Here is a 19,420-nt window from a genome sequence, read left to right as displayed (position 1 = left end):
TAAAGACACTAGACATCCCCAATGCAGATAGATCTGCATCATATTCTGCGCATTTGTCCATGTTGAAAGGAAATGTTAGAGTTAACATTGAACAATATTGTTTTCATTTTCAATGACAAGATTTTCAAACAAATCAAAGGAGTTGCTATGGGGGCAAAGTATGCACCTACATTCGTCTCTTTACGGGATTTTTGGAAAAAGTGTATGTGTACTCTAATCACAAATTCAGAAAATCATGGTCTGGTGCCGGTTTATAGAGGATAGTTTTCTCATATGCAGAGGCAATGCCAACATGCTTTCTGATTTGGTTACTTATTTCAGTTCTAACAGCCATGAAAATTAACTTCCTGGACGTGCATTTATCTATCTATCAAATAAGATTCAATCATCCACATTCAGAAAAAACCCACAGAAGTCAATTGTGTACTCCTAGTCACCAGCTGTCACTGCATGAGTGTGATGAACAACATTCATCACACTCAGGGGAACAGGGGAATATCTGTGCCCGTCGCAATTGTAGTACAGAACAGTCATTCAGGAAGGAGTGTGCAACACTCACTGAGAGATTACAAGACTGAGGTTATGACAGGGACAAACTTTATTTGACTGTAATAAGGATAGAAAAGCTTTACTGGTACCAACAAATAAAACCATGCCTAAGGGTCCTGACCTTGCCAGAATGATCACTCGTTACACTTCTGATAGTCACTTTGTTTTAAATATTTTCAGAAAACACTGACTCTACATGAGTCAACAGGATTGTCCGAAACGGACTTGGATGCATGCAAACCTGACAGGTTTTCACAGGTGTGGCTCATGCAAAGTAGGCCAAAATGTCTTTTCTTGCAAAACGTTGAGAATGAATGTAATGGAACCATTTACAATCAAAAAATACTCTCTGTGTATGTGGAACGTCAACTTATGTAGCACAATACGGGAATCACGCATGCGAATAAAGGAGCATTTTAACTAAATGGGCAGTCATGATCCAAAACTACCCCTAGCAGTACATTGGCAAGAGAAGCACCAACTGGATTCCAAGAGTGATGTCAACCTTGTAGGATTGTAAAGGGCAGAGGTAGTAAACTGTGCCTCAGACAACTTGAGGCCAGGTATGTCTGCAAATACTGATTGGGGCTTCTGGGACTGAGCTCAGATCATGAGATGAATGTCTTTCTGACACTTCCGCAAGCATTACTAGCCTGCCACCTATGGTTGCTTCAGATGCTTCACTTGGCCATTTGTTTTCTGCTTGATTGCACATTTTGCTGTTTCCTTATGGCCAGTGCCCTTACCGCGTTTGTCTTGGGACTGCAAACTTTTATACCCCCCATTTATAGAAGAAGAATTTAGCTTCAGAAGATTGGCACCCCATATTTCGGCTTACATATTATTATTTGCACTGCATTGCCACTCTGCCACCTTCATGGGAATTATTTGTTCAATTTATTTCCTGCATACCTGTAACTGCAGGTTCCTACACATTCTTAATCCTGGTACAGTGTCAACTCAGACTGGGTCCAACATGTCCCATTCATTTGGCGTCCATATTTAATGTAACTAACTTTCCTTTTAGTTGGCATTTAATGGTTACCGTTTGTGGAGCTTACAGATGCACTTGCCTAAATCTGCTTTTTGTTATGTTGATTTTATGCATATTATGATTTGAGCATTGGGTCTTGTGTAATCCATAGCTATGACCTGTATAATTGGTAAGAATGTTTCGACTTCGTATTTAATGACTCAGACCTTTAGCAATTTCTATATGTGTGCTTATATTTGTAGATAACTTATTCATGTTGTTGTTTCTATTTCTTATTAGGTGACAAATGCGACTTTTAAACCTGGTGTATACTTGTGAATGCCGTTTGTCTTTACATTTGCACAGTGGCAATCCTGATTGGGCCAAACATGTATTGTATAGCAGGCATTCGTGTATAATACAATTAAGTTTCCAATTAGTGAGCACGTTCCCAATTTTGATCTATTATATTGAGTCTACGCTTTTCACTATTTGGACAGTACATGATGTCTGATCCATTGCTATGGCTTGAAAGCTCAGTAAGATTGTTTCAACTTCATATATAATCATCCAAATCTGTGGCACTTTCTAATTCATTGTTCACATTTGCAGACATTGTATGGATGTTGTTGTATGTATCCTTTATTGGGTTCCGAGTCTGACAATCAAATTTGAGGTATACACCCTATTGGCATCCTGTAGCACTATCAACTCTTTGTTGGCATGTTTCTATCCTCTAGACTAGCTTGCAAATAACGTATGCGAGCATTCAATTAATACCAACATTGGTGCTTTCTCACGACGACTTTCATGCAGCGTAATTAATCTTTAATGTCTATGCACGTAATGACACACTCATGACGGCATTTATGTGCGTGTGACATCATCAAGAGAATAAGTGCCTATACCAGTCAAAATGGCAGCTACGGACACGTGGCATTCCATCCACATCCCACTGTGGCAAAGCTGAGTCTAATAAACTGTCAGGTACTGTCAGGATACAGTGACATATTCTGAATTACATTAGGTATGGGGAAAATTAGTATAGAAAGGTTTTTGGAAGTTATGATGAGTTTAATTTTAAAACAGCCAATTTTGCCCTTAACATTCATTGCAGTCTATGGAGAATGCCCCAAGCCAAGATGGAGGTCCTCAGTCTAAGTTCTGATTGGCTGGTGATTGTTTATAGGGAAGACAGTGAACATTCTAAACTGCCTTTCATCGTCTTTGCCCAGCTGAGAGGTCGTGTACTAAGCTGCTCCTGCTTAACTTGTTCAGGGGTTTCAAGTTAAAGCAGTCGAGCGGCTTCTTTGGAAAGTAAACCGGAATCTTTGTGGAGTTCGTTTTGGCACAGGACAGGAGTAAGAAGATTTCAAGTTGCCTAAGAAAATAAGTTTCCAAGACTCTTCACAAGATAAGTTCTTTAAAAACTCAAAACTCTTTATCTAATGTTCTTGTTGAAGAGTTAAATTGATTTTCAGGTTCATATGAAAACATTTAATAAGAACTGTAGTGCTATCGTATTTTTGGCTTTGCTACGCTACGTTATCTATCGAGCGCGTGGTTTTTCCGTTAATAGAAGCCTGCGCGTGAAAGTCTTGGCTTGAGAATCTAGCGCGAACTCTTTGGCGTCGCGTGATACTATTGTGCGTGTGTTTTTTCTACACGCGGTTGGGTTTCAGCGCGTGTGCGTGTGCTCGCATATTGGACAAAGCGCGTGTGGATTTTTCCCGCGGTTTCTACTTCAGCGCGTGTGCGTGTGCTCGCATCTTGGACAAAGCGCGTGTGGATTTTTCCCGCGGTTTCTACTTCAGCGCGTGTGCTCGCATCTTGGACAAAGCGCGTGTGGATTTTTCCCGCGGTTTCGACTTCAGCGCGTGTGCGTGTGTTCGCATCTTGGACTAAGCGCGTGTGGATTTTTCCCGCGGTTTCGACTTCAGCGCGGGTGCGTGTTCTCGCATCTTGGATAAAGCACGTGTGGATTTTTCCCGCGGTTTTCGTTTTCAGCGCGTGTGAGTTTTCTCGCTCCTTGGATAAGCGCGTGTGGTTTTTTTCCCGCGGTTTAGTCTTCAGCGCTTCTACATTCTTCACGCAGTTTGGATTTTTATGCATGTTCAAGATATTTCCACGTGAGAATTTTTGTTGCAAGTTTCAAGAACAGTTTTATGAAGTAAAGACACTAAAAAATAAGAAGAAGAAATATAAGTTCTTTCCAGAAACACTAGAACTTCCATTTACTTTTAATGAACTTAAGACTTTATTCAAGCTTCTTGAGTTTAAAGAAGATTACCTGCAAAGTTAATTTCACATTCATGGACCTACTAAGAAGGCTGAATGATCGTTGAGATTCAAGTCAACTAGTAAGGAAGTCTAGTCAGCTTATCACTTCTCTGGGCATTTTGTTGAGACGTTCCAGGTATGGTTTTTACTTTATTTGGTTAAGGATATTGAGAATTAAGGTTAGTATAGTACTCCATGAATAACAAGGTGTATTATATGTTTATGTTTTCCTACAGGTGAAGAAACAGCTAGCCTTTAGCTTCCAGCCTGGTGTTTGTTAATTTGTCCCTTCCCCCTTTCCCCTGGAAGTGAGGTAAACTGAGCAGTTTATAGTATCAGCTCAGAGTGCCACATTTTGGGTGGATTGTCGGGGGCTCAGCAGCTTCTGCAGACACCAGAATCTCAGCCTGACAGAATGAAAGGCCAATAAAAAAAAAGTCTGCCCAGGCTGTATGAACCCCGACGATCCAGCCATGGAGGCGTTGGGAGAAATGGTTAGGGAGATTAGAGAAGAGTTACGGGTGGCTCATCTGGAATACTCAAATCTTAATAAAAGAATAGATGAGTTAAATTTAAAGGTAACACTAATACACGAAAAAGAAGTGGAAGTTTCGGAAGGTGCAGGAAACCCACCTGAGTTGGTGAGAGTAGGGGAAGAACAAGAACATAGGCTTCCAAGGGAAGTGGTGGGTGGTTTAGGAACTTTAGTTATGCCAGTTCCTTTGGCTGCTCCTGAGCGTTTTTTGGGAGATCCGAGAAAGTTTCAAATTTTTCAGACTCAGTGTGAATTACATTTCTTAAGTCGTCCTGAGTTATTTTCAACGGATGCTTCCAAGGTCACATTTACATTATCTTATTTATCAGGAGAAGCCTCTGCGTGGGGAAGTCTTTTGGTGAGTCAAAAGAGTTTGGCTTTGAATAATTATTCCCTGTTCCAAGCCAAATTTAAAAAGATGTTTGATAAGAGACAGGTATCTTTAGAGGTAGATGGAGAACTACTGGAGCTGCGTCAGGGAGGAAAGGAGTTGATTTCTTATATCACTCAATTTAGAACTTTAATTTTAGAGAGTAGATGGCCAGAGGAGAAGAGGGCTTCCTTATTTTATCGGGGCTTAAAAGATGAATTGAAAGATGCTTTGGCTGGTGTTTTGGAACGACCAACTACTTTAGATGCTCTAATTGATTTGGTAGTTCGGTTAGATTTTCGTTTAACCGAAAGACGTTTAGAGCGTAGACGTTCTCAGGGAGAAGTTAGGTTTCCAGGAAGAGTAGAGAGATCTAAGGTTGAGGTGGTGAACAGGGAAGTTAAGTCAAAGGTAAATGAGCTGCAGAGTCGGGTGAGAGGTCCGTTGTCAAAGGAAGAGAAGACAAGAAGAAGGGAGAATAATTTGTGTCTATACTGCGGCAGGAGTGGTCATTTCCTTGAAAACTGTCCTTTTACCTCCAAGAAGATCTTCAATTCTTCAGGCAGAGTACAACAAGTTGCTAACACGACACAGACAGCTGTTCCTCACATAACTGTGAACGTATCCTTAATGTTTGAAAAGAAAATCTTAGGTTCTGGGCCAATTATTATTGATTCAAGGGCTACAGGAAATTTTATGGACAGAGGATTGGCAAAGATTCTAGGTGTTCCTTTAGTGGCTAAGAAAGAAGTGGAGCAGGTAAGGGCAGTTGATGGTACATCTCTTTCTTCAGGTCCAATCACTTATAATACAGAGGTACTTGAGATGGAGTTAACTGGAGGTCATAAGGAAACTATCTCTTTTGAATTAATTGACGCTCCAATCTTGAAAATAATCTTGGGTATGCCCTGGCTTACTCTGCATAATCCTAGAATAGATTGGAGTGCAAGAATTGTATCCCTAGAATCAACTTTTTGTAAGGAACATTGTTTCTTAGGAAAAAGTCATGAAGAGGAAGAAAGATTTGTGAATTCAGTTTCGTTTTCACTTGCAGAAATAGGGGCAATAGGTTTTGATGTTGGAGCAGTAGTGGGTGAACTTCCTACTTGTTATCAGGATTTTTGGGATGTATTTGATGAAAAGGAAGCTGGAGAGTTGCCTCCTCATAGACCGTTTGACTGCAGGATAGATTTGGAGCCTGGAGCTATTTTACCTTGCAGTAGGGTTTATGCCCTGACAGAAAAAGAGAATGACTATTTGAAAGAATATTTAAAGGAAAATTTGGCTAAGGGTTTTATTCGGCACTCTCAATCGCCGGCTGCCTCACCATTGTTCTTTGTGCCAAAATCTGACGGTTCCCTCAGAACTTGTATAGATTATAGGGCGGTAAATAGAATGACAGTAAAAAATAGGTATCCGCTCCCTCTCATCTCTGAGATGTTAAATCAAATCCAAGGTGCCACCATTTTTTCTAAATTGGATTTAAGGGGAGCTTATCATCTTGTACGAGTTCAAGAGGGGGATGAGTGGAAGACGGCATTTAAGACCAGATTTGGCCTGTACGAGTACCAAGTGATGCCATTCGGTCTTTGCAATGCCCCAGCGGCTTTTCAATTTTTTATCGATGAGGTTCTCCGGGAATTTCTTGATATTTTTGTTATCGTTTATATTGATGATATTTTGATTTTTTCCCAAAGTTTGGAGAAACACAGAATTCACGTTCGACAGGTCTTGAGAAAATTGAGAGAGAATAATCTTTACGCTAAATTGGAGAAGAGTCAGTTCCATACGAATCAGGTGGAATTTTTAGGTTTTGTGATCACTCCTTGTGGTCTGGAAATGAATCCGAAAAAGGTGGAAGCGGTTCGTGATTGGCCCACTCCAACGAAGGTGAAGGAGATCCAGAGTTTTTTGGGATTTGCCAACTTTTACCGAAGATTCATTGAAGGCTTCTCCAGTTTGGTAACTCCAATTACTCGACTTTTGAAGAAAGGAGTTCCTTTTGTTTGGGACGTTAAGGCTAATGAGGCTTTTAAAAAATTGAAGGAGAAATTCATAACTACTCCTATCTTGATTCATCCTGATACTTCCAAGCCATTTTTTGTAGAGGCTGATGCTTCCAATGTGGCAATGGGAGCAGTGTTATCGCAGAGGCATAATGTTACTGGACAATTGCATCCTGTGGCCTACTTTTCTAAGAGGTTCTCACCAGCGGAAGAAAATTACACCATTTCAGATCGCGAGCTTCTTGCTATCAAAACAGCATTTGAAGAATGGCGACATTTTTTAAAAGGAGCACGTCATACTGTGACAGTATTAACTGATCACCGAAATTTACTTTTTTTGAAGACAGCAAGAACTCTGACACCGCGACAACTAAGGTGGTCTTTATGTTTTGCAGATTATGATTTTATAGTTACTTTTAAGCCAGGAAATCAAAATAAGAAAGCAGATGCACTGTCACGGCAATTTCCAGAAAGTGAAGTTAAGTCGGTCTGTGAGTCACTTCCTCTGATCGCTCCAGAACGTTTTGTTCTTGCTGGAATTGAGAAAGAAAACGAAATCTTCAAACAAGTACGAGAATCCATTTCTGAGACACAACTTGAACATTGGGTTCGTTTGGATCCAGCTCGCAAGATTAAAGATGGTTTGCCTTATCTAGACGACAGACTCTATTTACCATCTATTGAACTTAGAGAAAAGATTTTGAAGGAATGTCACGATTCAGTTCTGGCGGGACATCCTGGATATCGGAAAACACTAGAGTTGGTCAGAAGACATTTTTGGTGGGAAAAAATTTGACAAGATACTCTTAATTTTGTTAAGACCTGTGAAGTTTGTGCTAGATCCAAGAACCTCATCGGAAAGCCTTCTGGGCTATTGGAACCGTTGCCTGTGCCACCGCGGCCTTGGTACTCAGTGTCTTTAGATTTCATCACGGATCTATCACTAGATAAGGGGTGTACATCAGTATTGGTTGTAGTTGATTTACTCACTAAAGAAGCACATTTCATTCCAAAGAAGGGAGAGGTTACCGCCGATAGTTTAGCTCACAGTTTCTTGCAAGAAGTAGTAAAACTGCATGGAATTCCCAGTCAGGTCATCTCAGACAGAGGGTCTCAATTTATTTCTAAGTTTTGGAGAGCTTTTTGTAAGAGATTGGGAGTAGAGGTATGTCTATCATCCGGTTACCATCCCGAAACCAATGGGCAAGTGGAAAGGATAAATCAGGAGTTGGAGAAATATTTGAGGTGTTATCTACAGACAGGGGAAGAGTGGGTAGATATGTTGTGGGTGGCAGAATTTGCATATAACAACTGTAGTAAGGATGCCACCTCAATGTCTCCATTTTATTTGGGACGAGGTTTTCATCCTCGTTTTCTTAGTATAGAGACCAATAATGATGATGGAAACCCGGAAGTGGAAAAGAGACTAGAAGTCATGAAAAGAAATTTGGAGAAGGCAAAAGGGGTGTTGGTGGAGAGTAAACAAAAATATAAAAGATTTGCGGACCTTAAAAGAAAGACTAGTCCCCAGTATAGGGAAGGAGATTTGGTATGGTTATCAACCAAATTTTTGAGAATTAAAGGAAGAAATAAGTTTTGCCCTCGTTTTGTAGGACCGTTTGTTGTTGAAAGGGTGATAAATCCAGTGGCTGTTCGCCTTAGATTACCAAGACATATGAAAACTCATCCAACTTTTCATGTTAGCTTGTTGAAACCTGTGGTTAAAGGAACTAGATTGACACCTACTCCTTCAGCAGTTGTATTTGAGGAAGATGATTCAGAAGAATTTGTAGTCAAGAAAATTCTGGACTCTAGAATAGTGAGAGGAAAGCTACAGTATCTCATTGATTGGGAGGGTTTTGGTCCTGAAGAACACACTTGGGAAAAAGCAAGTGATGACCATGCTCCTCATTTGGTTGAAAGATTCCATAAGAAATTTCCATTAAAAAAAGGCCCAGGGACTGGGCGTTAGAAGGGGGGTACTGTCAGGTACTGTCAGGATACAGTGACATATTCTGAATTACATTAGGTATGGGGAAAATTAGTATAGAAAGGTTTTTGGAAGTTATGATGAGTTTAATTTTAAAACAGCCAATTTTGCCCTTAACATTCATTGCAGTCTATGGAGAATGCCCCAAGCCAAGATGGAGGTCCTCAGTCTAAGTTCTGATTGGCTGGTGATTGTTTATAGGGAAGACAGTGAACATTCTAAACTGCCTTTCATCGTCTTTGCCCAGCTGAGAGGTCGTGTACTAAGCTGCTCCTGCTTAACTTGTTCAGGGGTTTCAAGTTCAAGCAGTCGAGCGGCTTCTTTGGAAAGTAAACCGGAATCTTTGTGGAGTTCGTTTTGGCACAGGACAGGAGTAAGAAGATTTCAAGTTGCCTAAGAAAATAAGTTTCCAAGACTCTTCACAAGATAAGTTCTTTAAAAACTCAAAACTCTTTATCTAATGTTCTTGTTGAAGAGTTAAATTGATTTTCAGGTTCATATGAAAACATTTAATAAGAACTGTAGTTCTATCGTATTTTTGGCTTTGCTACGCTACGTTATCTATCGAGCGCGTGGTTTTTCCGTTAATAGAAGCCTGCGCGTGAAAGTCTTGGCTTGAGAATCTAGCGCGAACTCTTTGGTGTCGCGTGATACTATTGTGCGTGTGTTTTTTCTACCCGCGGTTGGGTTTCAGCGCGTGTGCGTGTGCTCGCATATTGGACAAAGCGTGTGTGGATTTTTCCCGCGGTTTCTACTTCAGCGCGTGTGCGTGTGCTCGCATCTTGGACAAAGCGCGTGTGGATTTTTCCCGCGGTTTCTACTTCAGCGCGTGTGCGTGTGCTCGCATCTTGGACAAAGCGCGTGTGGATTTTTCCCGCGGTTTCGACTTCAGCGCGTGTGCGTGTGTTCGCATCTTGGACTAAGCGCGTGTGGATTTTTCCCGCGGTTTCGACTTCAGCGCGGGTGCGTGTTCTCGCATCTTGGATAAAGCGCGTGTGGATTTTTCCCGCGGTTTTCGTTTTCAGCGCGTGTGAGTTTTCTCGCTCCTTGGATAAGCGCGTGTGGTTTTTTTCCCGCGGTTTAGTCTTCAGCGCTTCTACATTCTTCACGCAGTTTGGATTTTTATGCATGTTCAAGATATTTCCACGTGAGAATTTTTGTTGCAAGTTTCAAGAACAGTTTTATGAAGTAAAGACACTAATAAAATAATAAGAAGAAATATAAGTTCTTTCCAGAAACACTAGAACTTCCATTTACTTTTAATGAACTTAAGACTTTGTTCAAGCTTCTTGAGTTTAAAGAAGATTACCTGCAAAGTTAATTTCACATTCATGGACCTACTAAGAAGGCTGAATGATCGTTGAGATTCAAGTCAACTAGTAAGGAAGTCTAGTCAGCTTATCACTTCTCTGGGCATTTTGTTGAGAAGTTCCAGGTATGGTTTTTACTTTATTTGGTTAAGGATATTGAGAATTAAGGTTAGTATAGTACTCCATGAATAACAAGGTGTATTATATGTTTATGTTTTCCTACAGGTGAAGAAACAGCTAGCCTTTAGCTTTCAGCCTGGTGTTTGTTAATGTGTCCCTTCCCCCTTTCCCCTGGAAGTGAGGTAAACTGAGCAGTTTATAGTATCAGCTCAGAGTGCCACATTTTGGGTGGATTGTCGGGGGCTCAGCAGCTTCTGCAGACACCAGAATCTCAGCCTGACATAAACTCAGTTTATATACATACATTGCACCTGATCAATTTAAAGTACACAGTATCTGATCTCATTTCTTCACTGTCCATTGATACTTGGCTGGGGCTGTCCCTTTTCTGACTAGGTATTTCAATGTGTATACTTGACAGACACTTCAACCTTGGATGGCTCCAAGTTCCCATTGATTTGCATCTTCTAAGACTAGCTAAACAGGCATGTAAGTCAGCATGAATGTAACTGGTCATGTTTGCACACTTTCGAGGTTGCCTTATTGTTTTATACCTTTTCAATTTCTTTTTTTTTATTATTGTGAATTGGTTAAATCAGCTAACCTTACACAGAACACATCAAGACATTTGTACACAATTAACTCCAACAATGAATAAGTTACTAATTCCTGACATACTATTTACAATAAAAACAATACAATTATACGTAAATACAGTTAAAAAAGGATTGTAAAACATTCATTTTCCATAAATATAGATACACGTAAATGTCATTCAAACTCAAGAAAAAAGAACAAAAGAATTTCATATTCACCAACATAAGTTAGCTGACCCAATTTGATTCAAACATTTCAGACTGGCTATAGTAAGTTGTATCTCATGACCATTCACCAGTCTTTCCCAAAATTCCCCCTTAAAACCCCACAATTCATTATGTACAAAACTCCAGAATAACAGTACTCTATTGGTCTGTAAGGCAGGGCAATGAAGGATGACATGTTTTCTAGTTTGAATTACTTCCTCATTATAACAATGCACACAGTGTGCAATAACCCTGCTTTCCTTTGAGTGTTTTGACATGATGTCTCCTGTCTTTAGTACTTTTAAACTAAAGCAGAGAAATGGATTTCTCCAGAAAGCATTTGGAAACATTTGGAGATATAATGGTAAAACTCCCATGGGTTTATCACATCTTGAAAGACTGCAGTATCACTTATAGGCTTGCATCTTATTAATTGTTACTATCCAATCTTCGCTGACTATTTTCTTTACATACCTAGGATTATGTTTTATATTTTCCATTGACTTTCTGATGCTATCTAGAATGGTCTCTGCAAACAGTCTAAAATTGCACACAGGACCACGATCACCAGCAATCAATGTCTGGTTCAAATCTTGTAATATGGAGTTCTGTAGGGGATCCAGGATATTCCTAAAAAAGACAATGGGCCTCATCACATGACGGTAAAAACGGCAGGCTGCCACCAGAGTTGTGTATTTTTTCCGGCACCTGGCAATGGGGAATCACCGGGACATTACAGCCCTGGCGATCCCTGAAGCCAGGCGTCGGAAAAAGTTACTCCCCATTCCCATTGAGTCCAATAGGACTGTCAGGTTTCCTTCCACTATTCATGCTATTTTCCCTTATTCAAGTTTCCTTCTCATTATTTCTCTTTATTTATCCTTTTTAGATTAGCCATGTGTGGGTGGGAAGTTTTCTATTGTAGTTGGTTTGGCCTTAACTTGCTGATTCAGAATCCTGGTTCTGACCCAAGGCAAAATGGAATCTCACAGTGACATCTCTGATTGGTTAGAAGACACTGCAGAACAACAATGAACATTCTAAACTGTCACTCTTTGCCTTTCATCATCTAAACCCCAGCTGAGAGGACGTGTTTAGTGGCTGCTCCTGCTTTAGACTTGGGCCTGGTGAATTTTATCCTTCAGGCGTTAGCAGTTGAGCGGCTACTTTCTTGGGGGTTTCTGGAGAAGCTATCAGTTGTCAGGAATTCGTTTTGAAGACAGGAAACTCTGAAGATCCTTAAGAATTTGCCCTGGAGATAAGTGACTTTGTTTGTACTGCAGCTCTGTTCATCTTAATGACATTTACTTGAAAATTCGTAAAAAGTTATCTTTGAATTTGTACTATTGAACTCCCTGAGTGCGCTTGAACGCTATTTGTAAAAACGCGTACTACGTGTAATCTGAAACTATCGTTGAACCTTTGCGCGTGCGAGTGTATTCAACTGCGCGTGTGTTTGCCAGCGCGTGTGCTCCTTAGCGCGAGAATCTGTTTGTCGCGTGAGAACTCAAGAGCGCGTGTGTTTTCCAGCGCGGGTGCTCTTAGCGTGAGATTCGTTCGTCGCGTGAGAACTTTAAAGTGTGTGTGTTTCCAGCGCGTGTGCTTCCTGACGCGATAATCTGCTTGCCGCGTGAGAACTTTATAGCGCGTGTGTTTTCAAGCACGTGTGCTTCAGCGCGAGAACTCAATTGCGCGTGTGGTTTCTTGAGCGTGTCTTTTTAAACGCGTGTATTCGATCGTGAGTGAACTCTTTGCGCGTGGGTTATAAGGGGTGTGTGAATAGGCGCGGAAGTTCTTCAACACGGAAATTTATTAGCGCGTGTGTTTTTTCTGCGCGTGTTCTCGTTTGCGCGTGAATTCTACTTGGCGTGTTTAGGCAAGCGCGTGTGTTTTCTGCGCGTGGATTTTGCTTACCGTGCGCGTGTTCTTCAACGCAGGAACTTTTCAACGTGAAATTCATCTGTATTGAAATAACCCGCGTGTGAGTTTAACATGTGTTTCTTCAAGAATTCACAAACTCTATTGAATTGTAAATAGTTTGAAAAAACAAAAGAAAAGTTTGAAAGAAAAGGAAAGAATAAATAAAGACAATTTAACTGGACAACTAGTGAATTTTGGAAAAGAGGCAAAGAACTAAACTTTCCAGATTTGCCCAAATTAAGAAGTTGCTGTGAATTTCAAGAAGTCTCAAGTAAGAGAGATTTTCAGCTTCTTTACAAGCTTCTCTAAGAAATTTCAAGAGAAGAGCCAGGTATGATTCTTAATTATTAGTTAAGGATTTAAAGTCTTTCCCATTCCTAAGGTTAAGTAAGTAAATAAAGGAATTGTATCTGCTTTTCTTATATCCTCTGCAGGTTCAGCTTTGGTTAGCCTTGACACAGTCTGCCTGGTGTTGTTTTATTATCCACTTCCCCCTTTCCCTTTGGGGTGTAGTTTACAGAGCTGAATTGAAATCTAGTTCTGGGAATTACATTTCAGGGGGATTGTCGGGGATTCAGCAGCTTCCGCGGACACAGGACCTCTCAGCCTGACAGAATGAAAGGCCAATAATTTCGTCCGCCCGAGCTTTCATGAACCCTGACGAATCCATGGAGATGTTAGGATCTTTGATCAGGGAGTTACGGGAGGTGTTGAAAATATCTCGGGATGAAAATGCCTTACTTAGTCAAAAGGTGGATGACTTGAGTGTTAAAGTAACACAAATTCAACAGAGGGGAGAAAGGAGAGAGGATGAGGTTTCAGGGGGCGCTGGTTCTCCACCTGAGTTAAAAAGGGAAGGTGAAGATCATTTACCACAAATACAACGGGCGCCTCCAGTGGCAGAAGGGGTAAGGAGTTTAATTATGCCAGTTCCTTTGGCGCCTCCAGAACGTTATCATGGGGATCCCAAGAGGTTTAGGGTGTTTTTGACACAATGTGAATTACATTTTATGAGTAGACCAGAATTATTTCCCTCGGATGCATCTAAGATAACTTTTATGTTGTCCTATCTTTCTGGGGAGGCATCTGCTTGGGCTGGGTTGTTGGTGAGTCAAAAGAGTACGGTTTTAGGAAATTACACCAGTTTTTTAGAGATATTCCGAAAGATGTTTGATAGAAGACAGTTATCTCTGGAAGTGGATGGTGAACTTTTAGAACTCAAACAAGGTAATAGAGACTTGATTGCTTATATAACACAATTTAAGTCCCTTGTGTTAGAAAGCAAGTGGCCCGAGGATAAACAGGCCTTGTTGTTTTATCGGGGCCTTAGAGATGAGTTAAAGGATGCATTGTCTGGAGTAGTTGAACGCCCTTCTACTTGTGAAGGTCTGATTGATTTGGTTATTCAATTGGACTTTCGTTTGAGTGAAAGGAAGGCAGAGAGGCGTCATTGTCAGAGTGACGTAAAGTCTCTAGTTAGAGTGGATAGACCTAAGGTAGAGAGTAGATCCAAAGGGAATAATCCATCTCCCAGGGTCCGAGGCCCTTTAACAGTGGAAGAAAAGGCTAGGAGGAGAGATAACAATCTGTGTTTATATTGTGGAAGAGGTGGGCACTTTATAGGGAACTGTCCTTACACTCCTAAGAAGACTTCTACCTCAGCGGTCAAGGTACAACAGATCGCCAATACTGTGCAGACAGCGGTTCCCCATATAACCGTAAATGTATCCTTGTTCTTTGAGTTGGAGTGTAAGGGAAATGGTCCCGTGATGCTTGACTCTGGTGCCACCGGGAATTTCATGGATTGGGGTCTGGCAAAATCTTTGGGAATTCCAATTATTCAGAAGGAGGTTGTAGAGCAGGCTAGGGCTGTTGATGGTACGTATCTATCTTCTGGTCCTATTACTCATAGGACTGGTTCTTTAACTTTGGAGTTATCAGGAGGTCACAGAGAGATAATTTCGTTTGAGTTAATTGATGCTCCTTTGTTGAAGATTATTTTGGGTATGCCTTGGCTTACTCTCCATAATCCTATGATTGATTGGAGTGCTAGGACAATTGACATGCAGTCAGATTTTTGTAAAGAGAATTGCTTTTCAGGAAGTCTCTTAGAGGAAGATGTCAAACAATGTAATTCAGTGTCTAGTTTTCTGGCTGAGACTCGAATTGGATGTCATGATGTGGGAGCTGTAGTGGGTCAACTTCCCCAGTGTTACAAAGATTTTTGGGACGTATTTGATGAGAAAGTGGCAGGAGAATTACCACCCCATAGGCCCTTTGATTGTAAAATTGAGCTGGAGCCAGGAACAATTTTGCCTAGTAGTAGGGTATATGCTCTTACAGAGAAAGAGAATGATTATTTAAAAGAATATTTGTCCGAAAACTTGGCCAAAGGGTTTATTCGTCATTCTAAGTCACCGGCGGCCAGTCACCGGCGGCCTCTCCTTTATTTTTTGTACCAAAACCGGATGGAACGCTTCGAACTTGCATAGATTATCGAGCAGTTAACAAAGTCACTGTTATGAACCGGTATCCTCTTCCTCTCATCTCGGAAATGCTTAATCAAATACAAGGAGCAAATATTTTCTCTAAATTAGATTTGAGAGGAGCTTACCATCTTGTGCATGTGCAGGAAGGGGACGAATGGAAGACACCGTTTAAGACCAGGTTTGGGCTGTTTGAATACCAAGTTATGCCATTCGGTTTATGTAATGCTCCAGCGGCTTTCCAATTTTTCATTGATGAGGTTTTTAGAGAATACCTGGATATTTTTGTTGTCGTGTATATCGATGATATTTTGATTTTCTCTTCGGACCTGGATCAACATCAGAAACATGTGCGCTTAGTCTTACAAAAGCTGCCAGAAAACCATTTGTTTGCCAAATTGGAAAAAAGTCAATTCCATACAGATTCTGTGGAGTTTTTAGGTTTTATAATTTCACCTAAGGGTTTAGAAATGAATCCTAAAAAAGTTCAAGCAGTTCTTGAATGGCCCTCTCCTACTAAGGTTAAGGAAATACAAAGTTTCTTAGGGTTTGCCAATTTTTATAGGAGATTTATCGAAGGTTTTTCTCGGCTGGTTGCTCCTATAACGAGACTTTTGAAAAAAGGAGTGAAATTTGACTGGGGCCTTGAAGCAGAAAAAGCTTTTTAAGAGTTAAAACAAAGATTTACTTCTAGTCCAATTCTAATTCATCCTGATCTCTCTAAACCTTTTTTTGTGGAGGCGGACGCTTCAAATTTAGCGTTGGGGGCGGTGCTTTCTCAAAGGAATGAAACTACTGGTCAACTACATCCAGTTGCATTCTTTTCTAGAAAGTTTTCTGCCGCTGAAGTGAACTATACAATTGCAGATCGTGAACTATTAGCAATAAAGTCCGCTTTTGAAGAATGGAGACATTTTCTGAAAGGGGCAAGACATACGGTAACGGTTCTTACTGATCACCGAAATTTATTGTTTTTAAAATCTGCAAGAACCTTGTCTCCACGACAACTTCGTTGGTCCTTATTCTTTGCCGATTATGATTTCATTGTGACTTTTAAACCCGGAAGTCAGAACAAAAAAGCTGATGCCTTATCCCGCCAATTTCCTGGTAGTGAGGAGAGAGAGATTCTGGAACCAGAACCTATAATTGCTCCAGAACGTTTTTTGTTAGCTGGAGCCATTAAAGAAATTGATTTTTTGAATGAAGTTCGCCAGAATATGTCCTTGCAGAAGATGGAGGAGGGGTGAGACGGGATCCAGCCAGAAGTTTGAAAGACGATCTTCCTTTTTTTTATAACAAGCTTTATGTACCTACTGAAGAGTTAAGAGAAAAGGTTTTGAGAAATTGTCATGAATCCATTTTATCAGGACATCCTGGTTTCAGAAAAACTCTGGAATTGGTTCGAAGGAATTTTTGGTGGGAAAAAATTCGCCAAGACACATTGAACTTTGTTAAAACTTGTGTAGTCTGTGCACAAGCAAAAAGTCAAGTTGGGAAGCCGCATGGTTTATTGGAGCCGTTACCTGTTCCTCCTCGTCCTTGGCACACTATTTCTATGGATTTCATTGTTGATCTCCCTCAAGATACGGGTTGTACTACCATTCTTGTTGTGGTGGATCTTCTTACTAAAGAAGCGCATTTTTTACCAATGGAGGGAGAGGTTACCGCGGAAAAACTGGCTCATAGTTTTTTGCAAGGTGTAGTTCGACTACATGGACTCCCAAGTCAAGTTTTCTCTGATAGGGGATCTCAATTTATTTCAAAATTCTGGAGGGCCTTCTGTAAGAAACTTGGAGTGGAAGTTAGTTTGACTTCTGGGTATCATCCGGAGAGTAATGGACAAGTGGAGAGAGTAAATCAGGAATTGGAGAAGTTTTTAAGGTGTTGTTTACAAGCTAGAGAGGAATGGGTGGATTTGGTATGGTTGGCAGAATTCTCTTACAACAATTGTGGCAAAGATGCTACTTCTATGTCCCCTTTCTTTTTGGGTCGTGGGTTTCATCCTCGCTTTCTGAGTTTTGAGGTGTTGGAGGATTCTGGGAATCCTAGAGTGGAAGATCGTTTGTTGGTAATGAAGAATAACTTGGATAGAGCAAAAAAGGTGCTGGGAGAAAACAAGTTGAAATATAAAAGGTGTGCTGATTTGAGAAGGAAGGCTGGTCCTGAATATAAGGTGGGAGACTTAGTTTGGCTTTCTACCCGGTACCTAAAAATTAAGGGGAAGAATAAATTCAGTCCACGATTTGTAGGCCCATTCGAGGTAGAGAGAATCATCAACCCTGTGGCAGTACGATTGAAATTATCCAAGCAATTGAAGGTACATCCTACTTTCCATGTTAGCCTTTTAAAACCAGTTTGTTCAGGAACTAGATTTAGAACACCACCTTCCCCTGTGATTTTGGAGGATTCATCTGAGGAATTTGTGGTTAAACAAATTTTGGATTCCAGGAAAGTGAGGGGAAGGTTGCAGTATTTAATTGATTGGGAGGGATATGGACCTGAGGAACGATCATGGGAAGATTCATTTGATGTACATGCCCCCCGTTTAGTTGCTAAGTTTCATGCTAAAAATCCACATAAGGTAGGGCCAGAGACTGGGCATTAGGAGGGGTACTGTCAGGTTTCCGTCCCCTATTCAGGCTATTTTCCCTTATTCAAGTTTCCTTCTCATTATTTCTCTTTATTTATCCTTTTTAGATTAGCCTTGTGTGGGTGGGAAGTTTTCTATTGTAGTTGGTTTGGCCTTAACTTGCTGATTCAGAATCCTGGTTCTGACCCAAGGCAAAATGGAGTCTCACAGTGACAGCTCTGATTGGTTAGAAGACACTGCAGAACAACAATGAACATTCTAAACTGTCACTCTTTGCCTTTCATCATCTAAACCCCAGCTGAGAGGACGTGTTTAGTGGCTGCTCCTGCTTTAGACTTGGGCCTGGTGGATTTTATCCTTCAGGCGTTAGCAGTTGAGCGGCTACTTTCTTGGGGGTTTCTGGAGAAGCTATCAGTTGTCAGGAATTCGTTTTGAAGACAGGAAACTCTGAAGATCCTTAAGAATTCGCTCTGGAGATGAGTGACTTTGTTTGTACTGCAGCTCTGTTCATCTTAATGACATTTACTTGAAAATTTGTAAAACATTATCTTTGAATTTGTACTTTTGAACTCCCTGAGTGCGCTTGAACGCTATTTGTAAAAACGCGTACTACGTGTAATCTGAAACTATCGTTGAACCTTTGCGCGTGCAAGTGTATTCAACTGCGTGTGTGTTTGCCAGCGCGTGTGCTCCCTAGCGCGAGAATCTGTTTGTCGCGTGAGAACTCAAGAGCGCGTGTGTTTTCCAGCGCGGGTGCTCCTAGCGTGAGATTCGTTCGTCGCGTGAGAACTTTAAAGCGTGTGTGTTTCCAGCGCGTGTGCTTCCTGACGCGATAATCTGCTTGCCACGTGAGAACTTTATAGCGCGTGTGTTTTCAAGCGCGTGTGCTTCAGCGCGAGAACTCAATTGCGCGTGTGGTTTCTTGCGCGTGTCTTTTTAAACGCGTGTATTCGATCGCGAGTGAAATCTTTTTGCGCGTGGGTTATAAGGCGCGTGTGAATAGGCGCGGAAGTTCTTCAACATGGAAATTTATTAGCGCGTGTGTTTTTTCTGCGCGTGTTCTCGTTTGCGCGTGAATTCTACTTGGCGTGTTTAGGCAAGCGCGTGTGATTTCTGCGCGTGGATTTTGCTTACCGTGCGCGTGTTCTTCAACGTAGGAAGTTTTCAACATGAAATTCATCTGTATTGAAATAACCCGCGTGTGAGTTTAACACGTGTTTCTTCAAGAATTCACAAACTCTATTGAATTGTAAATAGTTTGAAAAAACAAAAGAAAAGTTTGAAAGAAAAGGAAAGAATAAATAAAGACAATTTAACTGGACAACTAGTGAATTTTGGAAAAGAGGCAAAGAACTAAACTTTTCAGATTTGCCCAAATTAAGAAGTTGCTGTGAATTTCAAGAGTCTCAAGTGAGAGAGATTTTCAGCTTCTTTACAAGCTTCTCTAAGAAATTTCAAGAGAAGAGCCAGGTATGATTCTTAATTATT

The 19,420-nt window shown here is 40.9% G+C and overlaps 1 protein-coding gene across 1 annotated transcript in view; it reads left to right on the top strand.

The window, feature by feature from the left end:
- Nucleotides 1–19,420, top strand: part of CIMIP2A (ciliary microtubule inner protein 2A) — a 511,305-nt gene that overhangs the window by 98,422 nt on the left and 393,463 nt on the right. The window lies entirely within an intron of this gene.

Source organism: Ambystoma mexicanum, chromosome 8 (assembly GCF_040938575.1).
Source record: "Ambystoma mexicanum isolate Mex_15411 chromosome 8, UKY_AmexF1_1, whole genome shotgun sequence".
NCBI classification, from domain to species: Eukaryota; Metazoa; Chordata; class Amphibia; order Caudata; family Ambystomatidae; genus Ambystoma; species Ambystoma mexicanum.
This window is presented reverse-complemented; position numbering and strand designations above follow the sequence as displayed.